Source organism: Orcinus orca, chromosome 16 (assembly GCF_937001465.1).
Source record: "Orcinus orca chromosome 16, mOrcOrc1.1, whole genome shotgun sequence".
Lineage (NCBI taxonomy): Eukaryota > Metazoa > Chordata > Mammalia > Artiodactyla > Delphinidae > Orcinus > Orcinus orca.
Genome location: NC_064574.1, coordinates 78,065,111 through 78,086,725, shown reverse-complemented (window position 1 = coordinate 78,086,725; position 21,615 = coordinate 78,065,111). Strand labels below are relative to the sequence as shown.

The 21,615-nt window shown below is 56.3% G+C and overlaps 1 protein-coding gene across 9 annotated transcripts in view; it reads left to right on the top strand.

Moving 5' to 3' along the window:
- Positions 1–21,615, top strand: part of GTF2IRD1 (GTF2I repeat domain containing 1) — a 112,673-nt gene that overhangs the window by 12,577 nt on the left and 78,481 nt on the right. The window lies entirely within an intron of this gene.

Genomic DNA, 21,615 nt, shown 5'->3' with positions numbered 1-21,615 from the left:
AGGGACCTGGGGAGGCAGCAGGTGCAGTTGACAAATACCTGATGAGTGGACCTCTGAACGGAGGTGGCCTCCTCTCTCATGTGTGGGTCACCATTTATAACCTTTGGCTTCTCTTTCCCCGCCTGGGAGCTCTGGGGTGGGAACTGGGCCTGAGTCACCCCAGTTCTAGGTCTGTGTCATAACAGGTGCAGTGAAAATACTGTGCAATTAGTTAGGGTCCTGTGGCATCCTTCATGTGGTTAAGGGGCTCAGGGGGGTGGACAGGCCCAGGACTAGGACTGGGGGAGCCCCCGGAATGGGGAGGGCAGGAGGAAAGGGTCCTGGAGTGTATGTGGTCAGGATTTAAAGGAGGAGGAACAGGGGACTTCCCTGGTGGTCCAGTGGGAGCTCTGCGCTCCCGTTGCAGGGAGCCCGGATTCAATCCCTGGTCGGAGGCTTAGATTCCGCATGCATGCCGCAACTAAGAAGTTCGCCTGCTGCAAATAAAGATCCCATGTGCCGCAAGGAAGATCCTGTGTACTGCAACTAAGATCCCTGCGCAGCCAAAATAAATAAACAGATAGATAAATAAACCATTTTAAAAAATAATGAAATAAAGGAGTAAGAACAAGAGGGTGGGGGGGCTGGAGGGCATCCAGGTTGGGGGTAGTGCCTATGGACAGGCCGGAAATGAGGAAGGGGTGTGAGGGGGCGGGTGGCTCAGATGACTGCTCTGGAGTGGATCAGGGCAGGTATAGAGGCCAGATGCCGGGGAGGGGTCGTGGTGGTCCTTCCGTCTGGAGCTGAGAACTTCTAGCCCAAGTTCTCCACTTACAGATGGGGAAACTGAGGCTCAGAGATGGGTGGTGCCCAGGCTCCACTTCAGGGTGTCATCAGGAGTTAGAAGCTAGGTTCCTTCCGATGGGTTCCTGGGACCCTTGCTCCACACCCCTGGTGGCTCACAGGTCAGGGGGCCGGTTGAGTAGAAGCCAGAAACAGGAGGAAGGAGGGTGGGGCTGGGCTGCCAGTTGGGGTGGGGGCCCGTGAGCGAGCCCGGCGGCCCGATTAGCTCACCCACAGGTGACTAGCTTTCTTCCGCCCAGCCTTTTCCCGACAAGGCAGGGCCTGGGGCTCCTCGTCCAGGTTTCTCATCCTTCTGAGAAGGCCTGTTTACGTCTGGCAGGGGGGCTCTCGGGAGATGCGCCCGTCCCAGGGGCTGGTACCTCCTAGCTTCTTCCCACCATCTCCTGACACCCAGCTGAGTGCCAGGCCTGCATTTCCCACCCAAGTCCCCCCAGCACGTAGGGGAACACAAGGGTCCTTGTGCTGCCCGTCAGGAGTCCCGGGTGAGCTGGCCTGGAGATGATGAGACGGGTGATGTCAGGGGGAGACAGCCACTCAGCAGGTGATGTCAGCGCGAAGCCGTCATCACCGTCATCTCGGCTGCCTCTTTAATGAGCCCGTAGGATCTCCAGGCGCGAGCCAGACGCTTTTCACACGTTATGTCACGCGTGATCCTCTCGATGCCGGGAGCGGCGCGTTTGGTGGTACCAAACGCTCAGGAGGAAACGCGTGGAGGGTTTGGGTGCCCGATGGAAGTCACAGGCTGGTGATAGCTGGGTGGACTCCTGATCCCAGCTTTGCTTGACCCAAAGCCCAGGCACTTGCCCCCTCCTCACGCCGAGAGGGGCAGCCAGGGCAGCAGGGGCACTCGGGCCGGCCGGGTGCAGGCGTGGTGGGGTTGGACGTGCCGGGGCAGGGCCTTGGATGCCAAGGATGGTGGAGTTTGGCTCCGCTTGGTCTCCTCTCCCTCACTCTTCAGGCTTCTGGTTCCTTTTAGTGACTCATTCATCCACCCAGCAAGTATCATGGACTGCCCGCTGTGGTTCTGGGGGACAGCCGTGAGCAAAACAAAATCCCCTCCCCACGTGGGCATGTCCTGTTGGGGCGGCTGGTGAGACCAGCACTCTCTCTGCCTCCCTGGCTGGTCTTTGGGTCCGGCCTCTGCTGACCGGCACACACCTTCCCGTCCGATGGAAAGAAGCGGCCGTGGGGTCGGCACTCTTCATTGTCCTGGATTGGCAGAGGGCTTGGCACAAGGGTTCTTGGGCCTGTGTCCTGAACTCGGAGGCTTTGGGGTCCATCTGGAAGGACCCGGGAGGCCTGGTCCCCAGCGGAGACTGTGTCTCCATCCAACCCGATTGGTTCCAGGTTTCCTCATCCTAAAGGATGAAGCCCTTCTGAGCCTTCCCCACCCCTCCGTTCTCGCCCACACCCCCGGCCTCCACCTGCTTCCACTCCTCAGCCCTCTACATCTGCTCCCCGGGGGTCACCCATTTGCCGCGCCTCCCACCCCCGTGTTTGTGTTCCTCTAGGCTCCTTGGCCAGCCTCCTGACCTCTGACCTCCACCCTTTTCCCCTCCCCTGACTCTCTGACTCTCCCTTGTCCTCAGTGCCCCTGATTTCTCCCACTATGTTCTCCCTGGCACGCTAGGCCTTTGCTGCTGCCCTGCCGCATGTCTTGCACATCTTGTCCCTTCTGCCCAGAGCTCCCAACCAAGCCCAGCCCCTGACCACCCACGGGTTACAGGTGTCCCTCGGGATCCCAGAGTCAGCCTCTAGGCCTCCTGTCCTCCTCCCTCTGTTCCCTGCTGAACTGGGGGCACCCTCATCCGCTCTCTCAACAGAACCAGGAAGCCGGGTGTCACTCCAGGCGCCTCCCTCTCAGGACACCCCCATCCACTCAGTCACAAAGTTCTGCCCTGCCCAGTGATCACATCCCTCCTCTCCTCTGCCCCACTGCCACCATCTGCCTCAGACGTGGCCATCCCTGGCCTGGACTGTTGCAGAAGCTTGGTAGCTACCAGATCCCCATCTCCAGTCCTGCCCCCTGTAGTTCACCTGCCAGGAACCCCTAAACTAACCTTGTCTTGCCCCCGCCCCAAACCTGCCGGTGGTTCCCGTCCCCCAAATGATGACCTTCCGAGGTCCTTGACCTGGCCCCAGCAACCATGCCCACGTCTTCACCCACCACTTCCTGCCCTGCCCTGGACATTCCAGCCACGCAGAGCCAGGCCCGTCCCCACTCAACCCAGCGCTCGGCTCAGGCTCGACTGAGACACGTGGGCGGCCCTGGCTGGTGGTTGGGTTTCCTTCAAACGGTCCTGCCGTATTTGCTCAGCATTTTATTCCAAGGAGGTGGGCCCTGCGGGGGGCAGAGCAGTCATCCCCCTTGTAGGTGAGCGGTGCCTGGGTATTGCTGCCCGGGCTTTGCTCCTCCCCTGCAAACTCCTGCTCCCACGTGACATGACACACTGCAGTCAGCTTGGGTATCGCCTCCTCCAAGGAGTCTTCCCGGATTCCGCCTTCCACCATCCTGTGCTTCTTGTGTGTCATTTTTTTTTTTTTTTTTTGCGGTACGTGGGCCTCTCACTGTTGTGGCCTCTCCCGTTGCGGAGCACAGGCTCCGGACGCGCAGGCTCAGCGGCCATGGCTCACGGGCCCAGCCGCTCCGCGGCATGTGGGATCTTCCCGGACCGGGGCACGAACCCGTGTCCCCTGCATCGGCAGGCGGACGCTCAACCGCTGCGCCGCCAGGGAAGCCCTTGTGTGTCATTTTTTACCTTTGACGGAAGTGTAATTTACTTAACGGTAAAATGCATAAATCTTAAGTGTCCAGCGTGATGAGTTTTAACCTACGTATATGCCCCGTGTAACCACCACTCAAATCAAGGAGTGTTGCCCTGTGTTTTAATCTCTTTCTTTCTAAGTCTGTTTTATCGTAACTATCCTATCTCCTCCCAGCCTGGGACTCTCTCTAGGGCAGGAACACCTGCTGTCTGTCCCAGTGCTCTGTGGAATGAAGTGTGATGGTTTTGGCGTGTGTGCGCATATGGTCATGTCCCCACATGCGTGACCATGAGTTGGGGGCGGGGTGTGGCAGAGGCTGTGCCCATGGGAACTGGTGCATTTTGAGCCTGGCTGGGGGCCCTGCTGCGAGGCCAGATGCCCCCCCCTCAGCTGGGAGAGTGCCTGATCTCCGCTCCCCAGCCCAGGGCCTCCGCAAGGAGCGACGCCCCGCCCAGAGAGGCCCCTGCGGGCTGGCAGCCTGGAGATTAGTCTCCAAGGCCACGACGCCAGTTGCCATGGGCACGCGGGCCCGAGTCAGGATTGCGATTCCTCATCCTGGTCACGCAGGCGGTGGCCGCCCCTGCCTGCCCGCCAGGAGCCGGGCTTTAAATAACGAAATGGAAACCTGACCCCCGGGGAGCTGTCTGCCCACCGGAGCCTGGCCTCCCCTCCCGCTGGGACAGGCCCCTGAGGCGACCCAGACACCCGCACACTGCCAACAGCACCTGCCCCGTCCCCTCTGGGGCAGAGCCTGGGTTTGAGGGTTCCCTTCGTTAGCTTAGCGCCCTGAGCACAGGCGTGGCCCTAGCCTGGTCCTCGGGAGCCCGCTCTGAGAAGAGAGCTCACCTTCATGAGCCCCCATCCCCACCTGAGAGGGCTAAAGCCCCACCTTCCAGAATCCAGGGCTCAGCAGGGGCGGGGCTTCCCACGGCCAGGCCCCAGCTCCTCCTCCAAGCGGAAGGCGGGGAAGGCAGAAGGCCTCCCTCGTTTCCCCAGGAAGCAGCGTGATGCACGTGTCTGCCCTTTGCCCGGGCCTGGGCTGCTTTCCTGTCCCGGGGGTGGGGCAGCACGTGGGTTGGTTCTTTAAAAAAACTTTTTGTTTTAAGAACGAGGTTTCTGTTATTTCTTTCCAAATTGCAAAAGTCATACTCCTCACCGCAGATCATTTACAAAACGCAGAAGAGTAGAGGAGAGCAAGTCACTCGTGGATGCCGCCCACGGAGATGAAATGTCTGGAGTCTCCATCCCAGGCTTTTCCGCGAGGTCATTAGTCTGTATGATGCTGGTTTCAGCTCCGGTGGGGCACTTAGGTTGTCTGCCATTTCCCTTTTTTGTGTGTTGGCGTGTGTATTACGGATGTAGGACATGCTTTGGTGAAATGTTTTTGTACATAAATCTTTGTGTTTTGGATAATTTTCTCAGGATAAATTATTAGGGAGTTCCCTGGCGTCCAGGGGTTAGGGTTTCACACTTTCACTGCCGAGTTCAATCCCTGGTCAGGGAACTAAGATCCCGCATGCCTTGCGGCTCGGCCAAGAGAGAAAAAAAAGGATGAATTGATTAAAGGACTGGGTCAAAGGGTGGGAACTCGGTTAAAGCTCTGGAGACGTGTCAAGACAACTTTCTTGTGTGTTGCGTAACTGGGGATCCCAAACGTGTCTCTTTAAAGCGGTTTATTGAGGGGGGACAAAGCTATTTATTACGTCAGCAGCTCGATAAGTGTTAGAAAGCAAGTCACCCAGGTAACTACCCAGATCAAGTTTGGGGCATTCCCAGCCCCCCAGAGGCCTCTATCATGCCCCCTTCCAGCAGCCAGCCCACCCCACTTCCCTGCCAACATGACCACCATCCCAACCTGTAACGTCCGTCAGAGTTTGGCCTGTGTTTGAACCGCACATAAAAGGAGTTCTACAGCGTGACCTTTCGCACCTGGATTCTTTCATCGTCTTGGAGAGACTCGGCCGTAGCATGGCGTGTAGCTGTGTTTTGTTCATACATCTGATGTCTTTTTCACCAGACCAGGCATCAGGGAGAATGCATTGGAGGCAAACACATGGGCAACGCACTGAAAGCAGGATACCATCTGGATTATCGCCCGTTTTCAAAGACATAAAGCGTGTCTCCCTAAAGGCCCTACTCTGGTGAATAAGAAAGACTCTGCAACCAGCACAGCACTGAAGCTCATGGGAGAGCACGCCGTGTTATGGGATGAACTTGCACTGAGTGTGCAGGCGTCTGGGGTACAGTCCGTCCCCTCTGGGCCTTGGTTTCCCCAGAAGCACGTGGAGGTGGTCGGATGGGGGTCCATCCAGCTCTGAGTGCTATGACATTGTACACTTAAAAGCACTAAGAGTTTCTTTTCTAAAGTGGGTGAAGTTTGGTCTCGCCATCCTGTTTACCAACTTGCCTCACTTTCTACATAAAGTAAACGGGAGCTGTCTTCCACCTCTGCCCACGTTACCCCGAGGCCAGGTGACTTGACGGAAGGATCTTTGCAGATGGTGCCCGTCTCTCCTTTAAAAACTTGCACAGACCCTCTCTAAGAGGCCTTGATAAGTGGGCAACTTCCACTTGAAAACCCGCAGGGACGGGGAACCCCGGGGCCCACGAGGCTCCTGGTCTTCCATTTGGAGACAGCTCTCCTGTGGGGTAGCTTTTCCTGTGTTGAGGCAAAGCCTGTATCCCTGTAACCTCTACCAGTGTGACGTGAATGCACGTGGACTAGTGGGGGGCTTCAGGAGCCAGTCACGAATCAAAGACTGGGGAGATGATGGGCGTCACCAGGCCTGGCATCATGGGTCCCCTTGATAGCGCTCGGTAAATGGTAGGAGCTACTGTTAGTCTTCTTATTACTTTTTTAAAAATATCATTCCTTATTTTTTATTAATTAATCAATTTATTTTTGCTGTGTTGGGTCTTCGTTTCTGCACGAGGGCTTTCTCTAGTCGTGGCAAGCGGGGGCCAGTCTTCATCGCGGTGCGCGGGCCTCTTACTATCGCGGCCCCTCTTGTTGCGGAGCACAGGCTCCAGACGTGCAGGCTCAGTAGTTGTGGCTCACGGGCCTAGTTGCTCCGCGGCATGTGGGATCCTCCCAGACCAGGGCTCGAACCCGTGTCCCCTGCACTAGCAGGCAGATTCTCGACCACTGCGCCACCAGGGAAGTCCTTATTACTTTTTAATTGTGGTAAGATACCCATCACGTAAAATTTACCATCTTAACCGTATTTAAGTGTACAGTTCAGTGGCTTTAGGTACATTCACATCATTGTGCAACAAATCTCCAGAACTGTTTTCTTCTTCCCAAATGGAAATTCTATCCCCCTTGAACACTAACTCCCCCTCCCCCCTCTCCCCAGCCCCTGGCACCCACATGTCACTCTGCCTCTGTGAATTTGACTCCTCTGGGTACCGCTTATAAGTAGAATCACACGGTATTTGTCTTTCTGTGACTGGCTTGTTTCTCTTGTCATAATGTCCTCAAGGTTCATCCATGTGGTAGCAGGTGTCAGAATTTCCTTCCTTTTTAAGGCTGCATAATATTCCATTGTATGTATAGACCACATTTTCTTTATCCATTCATCCATCAGTGGACACTTGGCTATTGTGAATAATGCTGCTATGGACATAGGTGTATAATTATTTCTTGGAGACTGATAATAATAATATTAATAAAATAATATTTATTTATTTATTTTGCGGTACGCAGGCCTCTCACTGTTATGGCCTCTCCCGTTGCGGAGCACAGGCTCCAGACGCGCAGGCTCAGCGGCCATGGCTCACGGGCCCAGCTGCTCCGCGACATGTGGGATCTTCCCGGACCGGGGCACGAACCTGTGTCCCCTGCATCGGCAGGCGGACTCTCAACCACTGCACCACCAGGGAAGCCCTAAAATAATTATTTTTAATTATTATAAAAAAATAATAATATTATGTTATTATTATCAACATTGCTATGATATAGGATCTCAAACCTGGGATGGATCTGAGAAGTAAACCTCTTTCGATCCCTCCTTCAGTGCTTGAGTCAGTCCATCCAGTATCCTGCTGAGACTTCTTCCGGCCTTGGATGCATGCCAGGGGTGGGATGAGAGCCCTACTACCTTCTAACACCTCTGACCGTCTGAGTGCCAGGAACTGGGGTGGCATAGGGTGGAGGAAAGAGGCTTTGTGGGAGGGATCATGGTAGAGGGAAGTTCAACCAGCCATCGCCTCTGTCTCCACGTGACCCACTAGAAGGAAGCAGGTGGGGGCTTTGGCTGGAGAAACTCGAATTTGATGCTTGGGCCAATGTTCCTCCATGGCAAGGATTAGGGGATGGTGATATTTATCAAGAGAGTCTTGGAGACTGAGGTCTATAAGAATAGATTCCATTTCAACTGACAGGAATTAATCCCTCAACAGTTCAGTGAGGTACATCCGATTTGCCCTATTTTCCAGATGAGGAAAGCAAGGTTTGGGGAGATGGAATAACTTGCTTCCTGGAAGGAAGGGCTTTTTCTCCTTGAACGGTGCCTGGCACTGGGGCTGTTTAAAGGTTATTGGATTGATTTATTTTTGTTTAGTTATATCCCACCTTATTTCAGAAGGGATTTGAAAGATTCGTAAAGAAACATAAACTATATAGCAAGATGGTTGGAGGACTTCCCTGGTGGTCCAGTGGTTAAGACTTTGCCTTCCAATGCAGGGGGTGCAGGTTCAGTCCCTGGTTGGGGAGCTAAGATCCCACATGTCTCGCGGCCAAAAAACCAAAACATAAAACAGAAGCAGTATTGTAACAAATTCAATAAAAATTTTTAAAAAGACAGTAAAAAACAAAGGTTGTGGCCTGACACGGAAGCAGAAGTGAGTCTGAGTTTGATGAAGATGCTTGCCGTGGAGTCTGTTTCCATTAGGACTGTGTTCAGTTGTAAGTAATCTGAGAAACAGAGACTTAAGAAGTGAGGGTTGGGACTTCCCTGGTGGTCCAGTAGTAAAGAATCCATCTCCCAGTGCAGGGGATGCGGGTTCAATCCCTGGTTGGGGAACTAAGATCCCATATGCTGCAGGGCAACTAAGCCCTCGAGCCACGACTACTGAGCCCGGGCACCACAACTGGAGAGAAGCCCGCGCCACAACAAAGAGCCCACGCAATGCAACAAAAGATCCCATGTGTCGCAACTGAGACCTGACACAGCCAGAAAGAAAGAAAGAAAGAAAGAAAGAAAGAAAGAAAGAAAAATATAATAAAAAAAAAAAAAAGTGAGGGGTTTGTTTTCTCCTATAATGAGAAGTCTGGAGGCAGGTGGCCCAGCCCTGGGGCAGCCTTCTGGGACTTCAGGGAGACCAGTGCCTTCCCTTCCCTGGCTTTTCCATCCTAGGTGGTGGCTTTGGTCATCCTGAGGCACACGGGACTGTTGGCCACCAGGCAGCAGGTGGAAGGGGTGGGGCAGCCAGTACCTGCTCTGTGGGCAGGAGAGAAGAGGGTTGAGTGAACCAGCTACACCGTTGGCCACAGAATCCTAGGTTCTTTATGCGGGTCGATCACCAGATGGGATGGCCACTCTCTAGCCGCCAGTTACAAAGGGAATGTTGGTCTGTTATAAAATAGACCAGGAGGCAAAAACAGATGGATGGTTTTTGCTTTGGTCACACGGCGAGGCTTGCAGGATCTTAGTTCCCCAACCAGGGATTGAACCCGGGCCCTGAAAGTGAAAGCGCCGGGTCCTAACCCTTGGACTGCCAGGGAGTTCCCCAAATGGGTGGTTTTTTTGTTTGTTTGTTTGTTTTACAACTGGTAAAGGTTGACTTAACTAGGATGCTTTTAGCTACAAGAAAAAGAGACCTCCACTGAGCGAGGCTTATGGAACGTGGGCTTTTATTATATCCAGCCTGAAGCCCGGAGGTGGCAGGTCCAGATCATGAGCGTCCAGGTTCTCCCACGGGTCTGCTCTGCTGTCCTCTGCGTGATGGCGTCACCTCCTGTACGGGCTCCTCTCGTGGTCCTCAGATGGCTGTCACGGTTGGGGGTGTCACATTCAGACCATCCCGACATCCTCGTTTCGGTCCCCTTCTAAGAGCAGGGAGAACTTTCCTAGAAGCCTCGTGTCTCAGTGGCCAGAAGTGGGTTCCATGCTTCTCCTTAAACCAATCCCAGGTGAGGGAGTGGGATTGCCTTGACCGAAGGCCTCGGGGCGTCCCCAAAATTTGCTGCCCCAGGTGTGAATTTAGGTGCCAGGGCATAACGGGGGCTCTGTTAGCAGGGAGGAGGGAAAGGACTGGGGTCAGAGGCGGGGTTGGGATTCTGGTGTCTCAACCACAAATCCGGGCTGCCTTCCATTGTACTGTGGCCCGTGTAAGACCCCCTCCAGCTGCCCCGCTGGTGCGGAAGTCAGGGCGGTGGCCTGCTTTATTCTCTGCCAGCTGCAGCGATGGGTGGACAGTGGGGAGGGGGCGAGAACTCGGGGCCCCAGGTAATTCCATCCCCACTGGGGAGCCCCTGGGACAGGAGATCCCATGGTGGGTAGGGCTGCTGGGGAGAAGGGATGCCCCCCCTCCCCTCAGGAGGGGAGACATTTCTTTTTGTTTGTTCTCTCAAGCTTCTTTTTCAAGAAACACAGGCATATGGCAACGGATGGTGCGGGGGCCGTGTTTGGGTGGTGTGTGTGCTCTTGCCTTTGGCGTGGTGGTAGTATTTTTTCCACTGGCTCCAGTGCCCAGCTGGTACCTCGGGCATTGAGACTTGAGTCAAAGGTGCTCCCCTGGCATCCGGAGAAAATCCAACTCTTTCCAGTGGTGGCTCCTGGCATTACCTATAGGGAAGGGATGGGAGAACTTTCCAGCAAACCCAGGTCTGAGCTCTGTAGAAAGTCTGAACTGAGGAATGTGTGTCCAGGAGGTTGAGGATGTGGACGGGGATTTGTGAGGGGGACGTGGTGAGTGAAGGGGTCCTGGATTCACTCCTGAGGCTGCTGTAACAATTACCATAAACTTAGTGCCTTAAAAAAACCGAAAATTTTTTTTTTTAGAGTGTGGGAGACCAGAACCAGAATCAGTACCACTGGGTCAAAATCAAGGTGTCAGTAGGGTTGTGCTATCTCTAGAGGCTCTCAGGGAGAATCTGTCCCCGCTTCTTCCGGCTTCTGGTGGCTGCTGGCATCCTGTGCCTTGTGGCCGCATCACTCCAGTATTGAAGGCCGGCATCTTCCCACCTCTCTCTGCTCTGTCTTCATGTGGCCTTCTGTGTGGGTCACATCTCCTTCTGCCTCCTTATAAGGATATGTGTAATGGCATTTAAGGCCCACCCAGATAATCCAGGATAATCTCCGCATTGCGAGGTCATTAACTTAATCACATCTGCAAAAGTGATTTTTCCATATAAGGTGACATTTCAGGCTCCAGGGATTAGGATATGACTGTCTTTGCGGGGCCTTTTTTGGGCCTACCACAAGTCCTTAAGGGCAAATTTGAGCAGCTGTTCTTATAGAAGGGCTTTCTGGTAATATACACCAACCAGGAAGGGGGGTGGGTGGAAATTCCCAGCTGACCCCCGCTTCTCTTGCCATCTCAGCTCTGCCCCACACTGGGGGCAACCTTGCACACATGCCTGTGGACACCCTAAACATGTACCCAAGTTCCATTCGCCCTTCCAAACAGCTGCCCCCTGGGGATGCACCTGCACCTGCATGGTCTGCCCTCAGTGTATCAGTTACCTATCACTGCATAACAAATAGCCCCAAACTTAGCAATGTCAAACAACAGTCATTTCTCATTTTAATCTCTCACAGTTTGGGATTTGACTAGACTCAGCTAGATGGTTCTTGTTCGAGGTCTCTCCTACAATTACAGTCAAAAGATGACTGGGGTCAGGGTCGTCTCAAAGACTTCCTACTCACAAGGCTGGTGCCTGGCCTGGGAAAGAGCTGGGGCTCCTCAGGCATCTCTAGATCCACTCAACCTGTCCAGCACGGTGGCTTCAGGACAGCCAGACTGCTTATATGTTGACCCAGAGCTCCGATGTTCAGTGTCTCCAAGAGAGCAAGATGCCAGGAGAAACCAAGCGCCCTTTGGGACCTGGCCTTGGAGGTCAGGGTGGCATCTCCAGAACATCTGTTGGTTAGAAGTGAGTGATTAAGGGACGTCCCTGGTGGTCCAGCAGTTAAGACTCCTTGCTCCCAGTGCAGGGGGCCCGGGTTCCATCCCTGGTCAGGGAACTAGATCCTGTGTGCCGCAACTAAAGATCCTGCACGTCACAACTAAAGATCCCGCACATGGCAATGAAGACCCCTGCGAGCCACAGCTAAGACCCGGTGCAGCCAGATTAATTAATTAATTAATTTAAAAAGTGAGTGATTAAGGCCCATGTTCAAGAGGATGGGAATTGGATGTCACCATTGGATGGGAGAAGTGTCAAAGAATTTGCCATCATGTTTAAAGCCACCTTGGGTGGACACACCAGAGGAGAGGCCCCCTGGGGGTCCAGATCGGGGAATTGCTTGCCCAGTGGATTCCAGGGGCCTGAGTGCCCAGAAGGTGGTCTGGGGCAGAGGCGGGCTCGTGGCGGGGTGTGTCCTCTTAGGCTTGTAGGCTGCTTGCCCCTCGGACCAGGGCTGGAGCAGGACCTCTGAAGTGCAGTCCCAGGCTCCGAGGTCAAGGGTGGGATTCCTACTAGACAGTCCCAGAACCTGACTGTGGTCTGTGTTGAAAGTGCTTCAGCCATCCGCCCTCCCAACCTCACTGACGACCCTGAGCCACATCGTGCTTGCTAGTGACTCAGGGTCTTTGCCCATGCCACCTCCTGTCCAGAGTGCCCCCTTCCTCCCCACCCACCTTGTTCACGTCTCCTGATTCTTTCAAACCTGCAGAAACAGCCCCTCCCATCAGACACCTTTCCAGGCCTTTGTGTACCAGGCTGGTACTCAGCAGGCCTGGGGGTACACAGGAACTGGTGGTCTCATGGGGGCCCAGACGCCTCTGCATCCTAACTGAAGGAGAGTTGCAGGGTTGGAGGGAAGAAGGAGCTGTGGGTGCCCAGACGAGGGGCAGCAGGCCAGCCTGGAGGGTCAGGACATGGCTGACCACAGCAAACAGTGAGCCAGGCAGAGGGAAAGGTGTCTCTTCTGAAGGGCACAGGGGTGCTACGGCCCAGAAGCCAGAGGTCAGGCATGTCCCGGGGCCTGTAGGCTGGTGTGTTGGGCACCAGAGGGAGGGCAGCGAGGCTGGGATCAGGGATCAGGTCATCTCCTGGTGTAGCAGTGACTTTGGACAGGACGGTGACCCCCGAGGGCAAGGTTTGTGTCCTGTTCATCTGTGTGTGTGGCAGTGCTGGGCCTGGGCTTGGGTTGGTGCCTTCTCTCTGACTGTCTCCCTGTGGGGGGAGCCCCAGCAGGACTTGCATCAGCACACTTGCGTGTGCACCTGTGATGTGGGTAAGTATGTGTTGGGTTGCTGGTGCTCACACTCACCTGTGGGTCAGAGATGTGTTTGTCAGGTACATTATCTCCCCCCTTGCCCCATTCCAGCAGAGGTCAGTGAGCAGCCACTCTCATTTTAGTGTTGACACTTAGTGAGTACAACCAAACACTTCCCCTTACTTATAGAGTGAATGTTATGTATCTCCAAGCCATGCTTCTTGCCTATGCCTCTCTCCACAGAAATGCGAATACTGTCTCTACATTTGTGTTCTCAGAGAACTCCTATTCACCCTTCAAAACCCTTCTCAACAATCATCAACTCAGGAAAACCTTGTTTGGAAACCCTGACTCCTCCAAAGCTAAATAAACAGAAATTGTTTAAATAAAAGGGGGTGGGGACTTCCCTTGTGGTCCAGCAGTTAAGACTCCGCACTCCCAATGCAGGGGGCCCGAGTTCGATCCCTGGTCAGGGAACTAGATCCCACATGCTGCAACTAAAGATCCCGCATGCCACAATTAAGACCTGGCACAGCCAAATAAATAAATAAATATTTGATAAACAAATAAAGGGGGGGAGCCCTTTTCCCCCATATCAAGCCTTGTTGCCTGGGTGAGCTTCTCCTCTTATTCTCATTTCATGGTTCTGTAATTTTTTTGATTAACTTATTTATTTTTGGCAGCATTGGGTCTTCGTTGCTGCATGCGGGCTTTCTCTAGTTGTGGCGAGCTGGGGCTACTCTTCATTGCAGTGTGCAGGCGTCTCATCGCGATGGCTTCTCTTGCTGTGGAGCACGGGCTCTAGGCGCGCGGGCTTCAGTAGTTGTGGCACGTGGGCTCAGTAGTTGTGGCTCGTGGGCTCTAGAGCGCAGGCTCAGTAGTTGTGGCGCACGGGCTTAGTTGCTCCGCGGCATGTGGAATCTTCCCAGACCAGGGCTCGAACCCATGTCCCCTGCATTGGCAGGCAGATTTTTAACCATTGCACCACCAGGGAAGTCCCTGGTTCTGTAAGTTTTTGTGGACTGGTCCTGTGAGCTCTAGGAGGGCAGGCACGGCTGTCTGAGTCATTTCCAGGAGGTGTTAAGTAAACAAATTGGGGTGAAAGGAGGCCCGGGAAGCATCTCCCCTGGGGCCTCCCCACAGGTGGCCAGACCTCCAGCTTCTGCTGAGTTGTTGTAGGCTGCCCGCCCCACCCCCCCAGAGCACATTGCCTTGGGACTTTGACCCAACTGACGGCCAGGTGGAGGTGTGCTCGCTGTTCTGTCCCAGTGAGGCCTTGCTGGGTGTCTGATGAGCACCCAGTGTAGCCCTCGGGGTTCAACAAATGTGTGTGGAAAGGAAGGAGGGGCGCCCAACACGTGTGCTCCTGATACTGGGGGACCCGGACGCGCCGGCACGTGGGAGGAGGGCCTGGGCTGCTGCAGGCCCGGCCCGTGGGTAGCCCGTTGCTCGCCACCCCCTAGATAGGCTGCTTGCAGGAGGGCGGGTGGCGTTTGTTTCTCGGTTCACCCCCAAGCCAGCAGGGACAAGTGACCCTCCCCAGCCTGGTGAGGCCAGGCCTCTCGGTCTCACTCTGACTGGTGGCTTCTCTTGTTCTGTGTGTGTCATACACGCACTGTCTCTTTTTTTTACCCGTCCCCATGCTGACACATGAATGCTCACTCACACTTCTCCCTCTTTCAACAAGTACTCTTCAACCTCGGTGGAGACTTGAGGGACGTGGGATTCCCAGTTGGGCCACTGTCCAGGGAAGGAACCTGTCAAAGGTGGCCCTGGGCTCTGGGGACAGGCTCGCTTCCTGCAGGCCCAGGAAGGAGAAATATACCCTCCTGCCAGGAGTCTCCTTACCTGTGCCTGCCCTGGGGTCCCACGGGCAGGGAAGCAGGGCGCAGGGTGGGCCCCCTTCTCTGCCCGCCGGGCTGAGCCCCCCGATCTGTCGCTGCTCCAGAGGGAAGTGAGCTGAAGGCTGCGTCGTGGGGTGGAAGGAACCGGGATTAGTCGGCGTGATCTGGACTCGGGTCCTGGCTTTGCCACATCCTGGCTTTGGGACACTTGAAACTCGAAATCCTTCTCTGTGAAATGAGGGTGGTTGTGAGAATTAACCGTGCGTCGGGGCCTAACCAGCCCTGGGCACCTGGGGAGCAGTGCTGCGGCTTCTTCCCTCCCTCCCCTGGGCACCTGCTGTTCTGGCTCTGGCCCACTTTGCGTGTCCTCTGCGTGCGGCCCCGAGTCCCTGGGCTCATGGTGTGAAGGACCAGCGCCTGGGCTCCTGCAGTCCTGTGCACAAGCCCTGCCCTGGTTCCTGTCTGCCCGGCTCCAGCCAGGAGTGGGGCCAACCCACCGGTCTCATCAGCCACCTGGCTGTCCTGTCACCGTGCCTGGGGTTCCACCCTTAGCCCCGTTCCTCTCAATTAAGAGTCCTGCGCCAAGGAGGAGCAAAAAGAGAACGGACCGTGAGTGTCAGATGTCCCTGATCTCATCCTGCCTTCATCACTCACTTGGAGCAAAAATGTGCTGCCTCTGGGACTTGGTTTTTTTCACCCTTGAAATGGGCCCAGTTCCCTCCATCCTGCTGCGCTCCAGGGGTGGAGGTCACAGGTGTCAGCGTGCTCGGAAACGGGCACTCCCAGGGGAGGGGGACAAGAGAGTGGCTCTTCAGCAGGGAGAGGAAGAGGGGGCTGGCCGGGGAGCAGGGCAAGGAGGGAAGGGGCGTGGCGGGTGCTGAACCCCCGGGTGAAGGGGGCGTCTAGGACGGTGGGTGGGGAAAGGGGTTTTTTTTATGGGTTGAGCTGGAACGTTTATCTGCAGCCCTGATTTTTTGCCTACACACCCTTCTCCCCTCCCCCCCATCAGCCCCATCCACTTCTCCTGCGGGGCCCCCTGTCACTGGGGGAGGTCAGGTTCCCTCCAGAGTGAGCACCTGTCTTCCCAAGGCCACGCCCAAGCCATGGACAGCAGTAAGGACAAGTTCAAGGACAGTCCCCCCTTAGCCTCTCAGTGGCCCAGTGCGGGCTGTTTAGGATTGGAAACCCCAGCCCAAGTGCTGTCTCCTCACCCTCGCCCAGGGCCCGGGGGAGTGGCCTTTCTGGGCCCGACTGCCACGGGGGCCTCCCTCCCGGGGGCAAGTCTGCCTTGAGTTGGGGCAGCGGTGACTCAGCCATGGACACAGCACTCAGCTCATCTTTGGCTCAGGGGCCGGGAAGGCCTCCACCTCTCGGTGGTCAGCAAAGCTGCCACTGCCTGGGCCAGGGATCCTGGACGAGTGTAGGAGGCAGGCGGCAGGCAGAAAAACTGAGCTGCTTGGAAACATCCCCAGAGACCATCCAGGCCCTGTAGCTGACTGCGTGTCAGAATCTCCCGGGGCTGGAAAATACAGCGTCTGGGGCCTGAGGTAGACTTGTCACCTCAGGGCTTCTAGGGGGTGGGCCCCAGGAAGCTGGGAGCTGGACCGGCAGGTGTTGGCGGCCGCTGGGCCACCTGCCCGCCTCACTCACACATGGGCAAAGGGAGGCTGGAAAGCCGGGTGATGGGGCAGGTGGCACACAGCAGTGTCCCTGCAGACCGGGGACCCAGATCTTCCCTCCACCTGCCCCAGCTCTGCCTTTTGGGGCTTTATAAAACAAGGTTGTCCCCTCTGGTCCCTGTGTGACCTTCAAACACATCAAGAGAGTAGCTTCCTCCCCTCCTGTGATCTCCTGGGTGAAACAGCCCTGCCTTCTCCTCTGGCAGACCCTCCCCCTTTGCCCCCTCCCCTGAGGAGCCCCCAAGCCTGTCTCTCATCTCTAACTGAAATTGGATATTTTGGACCCAAAGGCAGGACCTGATGTCCATGGTTTGCCTTCCTTATTGGTGTCTGTCCTTGTTCTCAGTGGCCGAGAGGGGCCTTTGGGCTCCCGGCTCTGCTGGTCCCTGTGTCATGGGGAGACCAGCCATCCTACTTTGCCTGGGCCTAAGGGGTTTCTGTGCTAAACGCAGGAAGGTCCCGGGCAAACCAGGGCGAGTTGTTCAGCCTGCCTGAGCATCAGCTGTGGATTCGATCGGCCGGTCTTCCTGCTCCCCGCGTCCTGGCAGGTGTGAGGGGTACAGTCCTCATGGAGCATGTTGACGGGAGAGGACCGGGCTTGGTGACAGAGGGACAGATGGACGAGCTCATGCCCACTACCATCTGTGACGGAGTGATGATATAGCAAGGAAGGCGGCTCACATTGTGACAAGCGTCGAGGCGGTGCTGATGCTGCAGGTCCTGGGACCACGCTTGGAGGAGCACCTGTGCAGGACACCTGTCTGACCCAGCAGCCTCCCTCATTTTCAGTTCCTGGACTGTTCCTCCTTCGTGATCCAAATACATCCAAAGTTGCAATCCCCCATGTTACCTTTTTATTGTTGTCAGACCACCCTGCTTATAGCTTGCAAACATCCTGGCTCCCACCCAAAGTGGCTGACCATCACACTTGTTGTCAGTTCCCCAGATATTTTTGTTTTGGGCCACTCCTCGCGGCACGCGGGATCTTAGCTGCCCAATCTTAGTTCCGTGACCAGGGATCGAACCCGTGCCCCCTGCAGTGGAAGCTCGGAGTCCTAATCACTGGACGGCCAGGGAAGTCCCCGTTTCCCCGAATATTTGTTGAGTGTCCCTGAAATCCCAGGCAGGTGCTCAAGGCAGTGAAGGTTTGGTGAACCTGGCAGCCTCTGGCCTCCCGGGGCCACATTCCAGGTGGGGAAATCTGGCAGGACGCACGTGAACAGGTCACTTCGGATGTTATGAAGGAAATAAACGAAGGGGTGGGGGCTGCCGCCTGGCTGCTGGGTCAGGGAAGGCGCAGAGGACCTGGTGGTTGGGCTGAGGCCTGTTGGAGCGAAGGGGGCAGCGGGAGGAGACGGGGACCGGGCAGAACCTTCTGGGCGGGAGGAGCCGCGAGTCCGAGGCCCCAGAAGGGAGCACACGGTGTGTTTTGGGGACAGAAAGAGGGCGGTGCTGGAACCAGCACAGAGCCGGGAGGGCAGACAGGCCCAGGTCACAGCCTGCAGCGTGGGGAGGTGACATTCTGCCCGCGGTGGGAACCCCCTGGAAGCTTCTTAGCGGGAGAGCCGCGTGAGACTGGTGTGGCAGCTGCTTGCAGGGGGACCGTGGGGGCAGGAGGAGGGCAGGGAGGCTACAGTGGGGAGCCACTGTCCCCACGTGGGTGAGCGAGGATGGTGGCCTGGACGGGGAGGCGGCGAGAAGTGGGCAGACCTGGGTGCATCCTGGAGCCGAGCTCGCAGGACTCTCCCTGGATTGTTTCAGGGACGTGGCAGAAGAGAGCCGGGGGTGAGGCCTCAGTGTCAGCCTGCATCTGAGCTGATGGCAGGAGAGGAGCGGATCTGAGCGGGAAACACGGGCCGTGTTCCGTTTGGCTTGCTTGTTAGACGTTGCACAGGAGACGGGGAGGAGGTAGCATCTCAGGAGACGGGGGAGGGGAGAGAGAAATGGAGAGTCCACATACAGGTGACATGTAAGCCGCGAGATTGCCTCGCAGCGAGGGAGGGAGTTGGACGGGGATGAGAAGAGGGCCCAGGACCCTCCAGCGGTCAGCAGTCAGTGCCAGGAGGGACGTGGCCGGGAGGTGGGGCAGAAGCCAGGTGTGTGGCCCTTGGCAGCCCTGGGAGAAGGGTTTGGGGAGGGATGCTCACAGCTCCCTGCTGCCTCTCGGCCCTCGTAGGCCTTACCCCCCCAGGAACCCAGGGGTGGGTGGAAGTCCCTTGTCACTGAGGGCTTCCTGGCCACTTGTGCCTCAGGTCAGGAGCCAGCCACCCATCACCCAGGATGTCACTTCTGATATCCTCTCTCAGGTGACACAGAGCAGCCCTTAGCTGCCTCCAGCCTCGCCCGGCCCCTTGTCCTCGCTTGCTGGTGTGTGGCGTGTGTGACGGCTCAGGCAGTGGCCTCTGTTCTTGCCATCCACTCCCTCTGGGACTTTCTCCTGGTTAACTAGCATACTTCGTGCTCTGTTCTGTGTCGTTTGTTGGTTTCATTGGGTGGTTGTCTTCTCCCTCGTTTTCAGATTAGAAGTAGCCCCACCTTACAAATGAGAAAACGGGGGGGTTAGGTGGTTGGTCCAATGTGGTCCTGGCAGCCTCAGGCCTGGGTCTCACTGTGTGCGTGGTTCACGGCTCGTGGCTCCCAGCCCAGCGCTCTGGTCCCCCTGTTCCACCCACAGCCGCTCCAGCCACGGGAGCCTGCCCCTCTCTCCAAGGCCCGGGAGGATCTTCTGCCCTCCTACCCAAACGCACCCAGCTGCCTAGGGCTCGGCCTCCTTGGGCTCCGGCTCCAGACAGAGCGTCCTGGGAGCCCAGACGGACTAGAAGTCAGGGGATGGCCCACAGCCCGGCCCCCTCCTCCTCCGTCCCTGAGTCCCTGGCTCCTTTCTAAATGGATTAGGACCTTTGCCGGAAAGAGCCAGCAGCCGTCTGGGGCGACCGGAGGGCAGGGCTGGCGCGCTGTCTGGTGCCTCCTGCTTTGCCCTGATTCGATTTGGGCTCCAGCAGCTGGGAGGCTGGCAGCCTGAGGCCTTTCTGGAAGTGGCTCAAGGGACTGGGGGGCAGGGGGCGGCTGAGGGGAGGAGGCAAGGCTTCACACGCCCCAGGCAGGCAAACCTCTCAGCTGGTCGTGCAACAGACCTGCGATTGGGCTTCGTGCCACAGAAGGCCCCTGGCTGATGCTTGGTCCATTAGCAGGTCCCATCGGGGCCTGTCATACCCTCAGCATCCCTAATAACGTGGGTTTCGAGCTTTTATTAAAAATAAGGCAACCGGGACTTCCCTGGTGGTCCAGTGGTTAGGGCTCCACGCTTCCACTGCAGGGATCACAGGTTCGGATCCTTGGTCGGGGAACTAAGATCCCACATGCGCACAGCACGGCCAAAAATAAATAAATAAATAAATAAGGCAACCTAGGAGAAGAAATACATTTTATAAACATTTTGAAGTGAACCCATACACATTTTGGCCAACTGCTGACCTGGCCAGTTATTTTGTTTGTTTGTTTGTTTTGTTTTGTTTTAATTTATTTTATTTTATTTATTTTTGGCTGTGTTGGGTCTTTGTTGCTGCGCACCGGCTTTTCTCTAGTTGCGGCAAGCGGGGGCTACTCTCTGTTGCGGTGCGCAGGCTTCTCGTTGCGGTGGCTTCTCTTATTGCGGAGCATGGGCTCTAGGCGCGCGGGCTTCAGTAGCTGCAGCACACGGGCTCAGTAGTTGTGGCTCGCGGGCTTAGTTGCTCCACGGCATGGGGAATCTTCCCAGACCAGGGCTCGAACTCGTGTCCCCTGCATTGGCAGGCAGATTCTTAACCCCTGCGCCACCAGGGAAGTCCCTGGCCTGTTATTAAAATCAGTATTTATCTACAGCCAAGTAGCCAACTTGGGCCAGGACAGAGTCCAGAGCCAAGCTCTGCTGCATCCCTAATTCCTTTGAATGTTTCCGTCTCTGTCATTGGATGCACCTCACCTTGTTATGTGTGACGTGCTCTGATTGCTGTTCTGTGTCATCGATTTTACAACCCACTAAAAGGCTACAGTCTGGTTTGGACTACACTGAGCTGGACACTGGGGGTGCAGCAGTGATTGGCAGACCAGTCCCTGACCTCATAGAGCTTACAGTCCAGGGGGCAGAAGACACTATGGACTTGGCACTATATTAGGTGCCAGGCCCAGCCATCACCTACCCAGGACCTCCGACCCCCAACCCCAGTTACATGCACAGACTCCTTTACCCCCAAGAAGCAGAGAGGGCAGGACTCACAGGCTCCCTCTGATGCCTGCAGCTCTGTTCCCTGATCCCACGCCTGAACTGGCCACCTGGGGCCCTTGCACAGAGCACTAGAAGGTCTGAGCCCGGGGAGGGAAACTGAGCGTTCCTGCCTCTGCCCTCTACCTTCTCCTTTGCTTGGATTGGCGAGGGGACAGCTGCCCCATAGGAAGATGCTGGCACTGGGGCATCCTGTGGGTGGGCCCCCTGGACCTGATTCCTGGGTCAGGAAAGGGAGGGGCAGGATGGATCGGACACCGAGGGAGGCTGACCTTTGTATCTAGTGGGGCCCAGGCCCGGCTGGGTAATACAGGGCCAGCAGACTTGTTCCCTGCCTGCTGTAGCCCCGATATGACGCCCTGATCTGAGGGCGCCTCAGCAAGGGGGGAGGATACAGCTCTGCCTTCCGGGAACCTCATGACGAGGGGCAACGTCCTGTGTTGGGGAAACCTCACCTGAGGTGAAGGGGCCTCTGCCCTGTGGTATCTCTCTGCACCTCTGAGATTCAGTCCTGGAAGCCAGGAGGTAGACCGAAATTCCACGGCCTTGGGGTGGCGGCCTTCCTCCGGGGAGCATGTGACTTGATACACAGCTGTGATGGGGGGCTTGGGGACAGGTGGGAGGCCAGGGACACTTGACCAGCCTGGGCAGGAAGGGGCAGGAGGTGGGGCAATCCGGGGCACCTTCCCAGCAGAGGTGACAATTAAAAGCTAAGGGGGCAGGGCTTCCCTGGTGGCGCAGTGGTTGAGAGTCCGCCTGCCGATGCAGGGGACGTGGGTTCATGCCCCGGTCCGGGAAGATCCCACATGCCGTGGAGCGGCTGGGCCCGTGAGCCA